The following is a 5,219-nucleotide window of genomic DNA, read 5'->3' on the forward strand; positions in this document are numbered from 1 at the left end:
CGGGCGCCCTTCATGGTTTCTTGCACTGGGGCCCCGGAGGTTCTAGTTACGCCTCTGGCATGTTATATGGCTTGACGCACATGCAATATGACGCGCACGTATGTAAATACATGGCTATAGGACTCCTAGGCGTGATGCTGTTTCCGAATGCTCGTGTTCGGTTAGTAAATGCAGTTGCGCGTGTATTGAAATACGCATGCCAAACGTGTACGTGTTTGCATTAGTAAATCAGGCCTAGTGTGTGCGAGCTGGCATCAGGGTAGGAGAATCCATGAGGACACCAGGGATCCCACTAGGCACCAGTGAAGGGAGATCAGCAGGATCAGATTAAGAAGACAATGGAAGAATTAGCAGAAGAACTGAGCACTGATCCCCCTGGGGCTGGCAGAGCATGTGTCAGCAGTGGCAGGCAGCAGTACCAGGGAAGAGAAAGAGCTACCTGTGTGCTTGTACACAGGGTGCATCTGTGCTGCCCGCTGGGCTGTGCAACTGGACACTGAGCCCCTTTCAAACAAAGTTGGACATCTTACCGAGGACAATTTCTGCAACTTTCATTCACACTGCCGCGCATATACGCGCGTATTGTACCATATGCAACATATGCAAATAAATGGCTCCATACACATAGTCGCGTATGGAGCCGTATATTTGCGTAGCGTATATATGCGCAAAAACAGAATGGAACCGAGATGCGTCCGGGCAGCGTATTTCTGAGTATTTTACGCGCATACACGTGTATACATGTACAGTTCATTAAAATACCCATTAGGAATGATGCATTCTGGGAATGCAAATAGTGCACGGATATACGCATATATGCTCATAGACGCTTGTATATACGCGCATAGGCGCGTGTCTATGCCCAATATACAATTTTGCTTGTGTTGTGTGTGAATGAGGCCTTAAAGTAAGGGCCCCACCGCTGGAAGACTTTGTACAGATTTACTTACTGGCCAGTGGTTAGCTAGGGTCTATTTGACTGTAGTTAGGCCCCAGTAGACCACTGAATCTTTCCTGTTACATATCTGCGATTATGTTGCACCAGTTGTTGTGTATTGGTATGCGCAGTGTCATTCTCCACTCGCCTAGTGTGTCTGAGGCAAGGCCTTTCACTGGTGGTAAAGAGATCCAACACAAGCTCTACAGTATTTACCTTGTTGTGTTATTGAATTATACCTTTGTCATTGAACCATAACATTTATTACCAAGTCTGTTTACCCACCTCTTTTTCCTCTGTACTTATTGCTGGTTTTCATGAAGTCCATTTATCACCATCAGTGTGGGTGGGTCAACACTGGAAACAGTGGGAAATCCCAAGATTTTCAGCAACTCCTAAGGGGTTTTTATTGCTACAAAAGCATAAATGTGTATGATGGCACATTGTGCGCTGAGAACCAGATTGCATTCTTGCAGTATTTATGATATGCCCACAATGTACCTGGGAGATTCACAGGCTTTGTCACGAATAAGCTGAATTTATTTAATTATTTATTAGGCTTGCTATGATGTGTATGCTCCAATGTATAAATGTACACTGGCTTAGTTGTGGCATGCCTGAAACAAAAATGTGATTTTTCTAAATGTTTTTTGGTTTATTTACCCACTGTTGGCATTTAATTTTTTTAAGAAGTGTCCACTGCTATCATTAAATGAAATCAGGAAATAAGGAATCCTTAAACAAGTGATAAAAAGACAGTAATAATCTTTCAAACTTAAATCAATAAATAAATTCACCAGAAAATTTAACTCTTTCCCATTTCTGCAGTGGTACGTATTTACACTTTCTACCCAGATAAAAATATATTTAGGACCTAGTTTTCAATGTATTTGGCCAAGATTCACACAACTTTCACACATATGCATGAATCTTATATGGAAAACAGGGAGTATTGGATTTCTTGAAGGCTGGGTGAATCTTGTGTGAAAAGATTGATAACTAGCCCCTTAAGTTGCCATTCGTTAATCAAAGAAAAAATCGACACCTGCAAGATAATATAAAGTGAAAATGTATTAAGAAAAATAATTACCTTAACAAAACTTTTCTTATAACAGTCAGGAGCTAAAGGTTTAGTGATTAGTGCCAGGAATTTTTGGCTGTTATCCATGATTTATAAGGCTTTTGGACTTTGGAAGGTAAATAATCATGGAAATAAATGTGGACTTGTGCTGTTGAAGATACAACCTGTGGGTTTATTATTACAGACAACTGTCATATAAAGAGATTAGATACTTTGGTGTTTTGCATATTACATTCACAGAAGTTAATTCACAGTTTGTGCAGAACATATATTTATAGCACCATTGTAGATATTGTCTATGGGCAATGAGATGAGTGCTTTAGTACTTACAGGTGACTAGTTGAATCACCTCTGTATTGTAGTACCACATGAACCGTAGTATCACTTCTTTATTTTAGTGTCACTTGAGACCAGTAGTATAATGTCTTTATTTTGGGTCCACCTGTTACCATTAGTGCCACCTCTTTATTTTAGTGCCACATGTGACCGTTAGTGTCACATATTTTGGCACCACGTCTGTCCAGTAGTAGCACATGTGACTATTAGTGCCACCTCTTTATTTCAGTGCCATAGTGACCAGTAGTGTCACCTCTTTATTTTAGTGTCTCATGTGTCCACTAGTGTCACCTCTTTATTTTAGTGCCACATGCGTCCAGTAGTATCACTGATCACAAGTATCACCTCTATATTGTAATGCCACATCTTACAGTTCAGGTACAAGCTACTGAATTTTTTTGTACATTTATCTTGTTTTTTTTTTTTTTTTTGCTGGAAAACCTTAACATTATTGTTTAATTACAAGAGCCTAGGGAGTAAACTGACAGTAGGGTCCTTTAGACCAGGGGTAGCCAACCAGTGGTCCTCCAGCTGTGGTGGAACTACAAATCCCATGATGCATCTCTCTCTGGGAGTCATGTCTGTGGATGTGAGAATGTTGCAATGCCTCATAGGATTTGTAGTTCCACCACAGCTGGAGGACCACTGGTTGGCTACCCCTGCTTTAGACATCTAACCAGTGCACTACCACACTCTGACAGCTTGCCTGTTGACCCTTTCATACTTATTTACTGACACAAGAGTATTGAGCTGAGGAATTCCTATTTACTAGGTTGGTGGCATTTGGAAGTTAATTTTCCATTAAAATAGTTTAGACAATGTTTTATACATTTTTTAGATTTATATTATTTCAATTACAAGTTAGGATTACTAAGAATTTTATTTTGATGATTAACCCAATGGACTCAATGGTTGTTTTCTAACCTATGTAAACTATATTTGTAGCTACCAAGTCATTGAAGTATTTAAAAGCTACCTCAAAAAGGGAAAAAAATATTGTATTTATTGGAGGGCATCAATGAATAGGCAGATAGCCCAAAGAATCCCTTCTCTCCCATCCTCCTAAATGTTGTTGATATTTCAGGTATCCGAAACTCTGACCAGTCCTGGTGAAATTTGAAGTATCCTGCTTAAATATTTGAGCAATTAGAATGGCTTATTTCAATATCTGCAAGACAACCTTAGGAATTTACCACAACCACTTCTAAGATCCTTGTACGTCATACAGAATAGATAGCAAAGCAAAGTAATTACTGGACCTGAAGGAGAAAAATAATCGTTTAATTTTGATTTTGTTATAGAGCATTCATTGTCCCAGCACACTACAGCTTGAATATGTTAAGCAAGTTTTCTCATTTGAGGAAGTAACTTGGTATTATAACACGCCAAGTTAAACATTGCCTCTTACTGATAGGAAGTTACTTTCAGACAGCTTTCAGCTCACAGAATGAGAAGAAAGGGTACATCGGCCACTGAACTGAATTAACTTTTATTTATGTCCTGAATTTTTCGATTCATCGAATGGATCATGGTATGTGTTTACTTTAACTTGAAGTATGTAATATAATGAATACTTATCTCTTGTCGTAAGGTAGATACATCTGGAGTAACTGAGATTCTATTCTTCATCTCAATATACTGTTCTTTTGATAATAACTTCCTGAACATCTTATTTACTGAACTACTGATATAATTGACAAATTTAGCTTTTTGGGGTTCTTGGGGTAGTCTAAATTGACTTTACACAATGCACTGCAAAGTAAAACAGTTCTGATATCTTTACATTTTTTCCAGTGATCTTGACATGTGTTCCTGCTGCTACTGTTTGCTAAATAGAAGGGACCTGTAACCTTTTTTTCCTCATTTTTTTTCTCACAGTAACTTGTTAAGATATCATCAATACATACTAGAAGCCCAGTGAATCTGTCATTCAGCAAACACTGGGGCATTAATTTTCTCCCACTGACTCCACGGACACTAGGGCATTTTTTCCCCACACTGACATCACCGACACGGGGCATTTCTTTCCCCCCACTGATACCACCAACATCAGGGCATTTATTTTCCACCTGTGACACTGACACAAGGTATCTCCTCCTCCCCCTCCCCCCGACACAGGGGCATTTATTTCTGTTCACTGACACCACCCGCACTGGGGCATTTCTTTCCTCCTAATGATGTACTGGGACGTTTTTTTCCTTGGCCACTGTTCGCCCCATATTTCACTATGGTACACTATGTGCACTGCTAATAATCCCTTTGGTGTGCTGTGGTGTACTAAAAACACTGCAACCTTTGCCTTTTATTTTGGAGCAATGCATACTGCGTAACTAAGACTCGCTATTCTGGTACAATAATGATCTTTTTTCTCACCCCTATGTCATGCTTTCTGACTTTTAAAAGTTCTGTAGGGCAAGTTGGCAACCAGTGCAACAAATAGAATATAAAAATAGCAGACTAAGCATCACTTTACAGCACCCAATTAACCATTAAGTCATACAGAATGTTTGTGACACTCAACTTTCTAACTATAAAGCAAGGCCATTTCATTGTTGCACATATTGAATGCATTCTTTAAATATTGTTTAAATATTGATTGTTTTAGTTGCCAATAGTCAGTTTTGAGGAAGCCAGTAAAAAATTTGCTCCATCTGTGAATGTCACACATTTTGTCAGTAAAAAGATATAAGGAGTTGGGAAATCTGATGATTGGACAATGTAAATAGCATGTGCTTGATGCCTAAACCATAGTTATACAATTTTATTATGAGCAAGTATGTGTCTTTGACTGCTTAAAATAACTGTGTGCAGCTATGCTTATGATTGCATTAAATCCACCATTGGTGTCAGCGTGTGTTAGTACGA

This window comes from Nanorana parkeri, unplaced genomic scaffold, assembly GCF_000935625.1.
Source record: "Nanorana parkeri isolate BGI_ZX_2015 unplaced genomic scaffold, ASM93562v1 scaffold1905, whole genome shotgun sequence".
NCBI classification, from domain to species: domain Eukaryota; kingdom Metazoa; phylum Chordata; class Amphibia; order Anura; family Dicroglossidae; genus Nanorana; species Nanorana parkeri.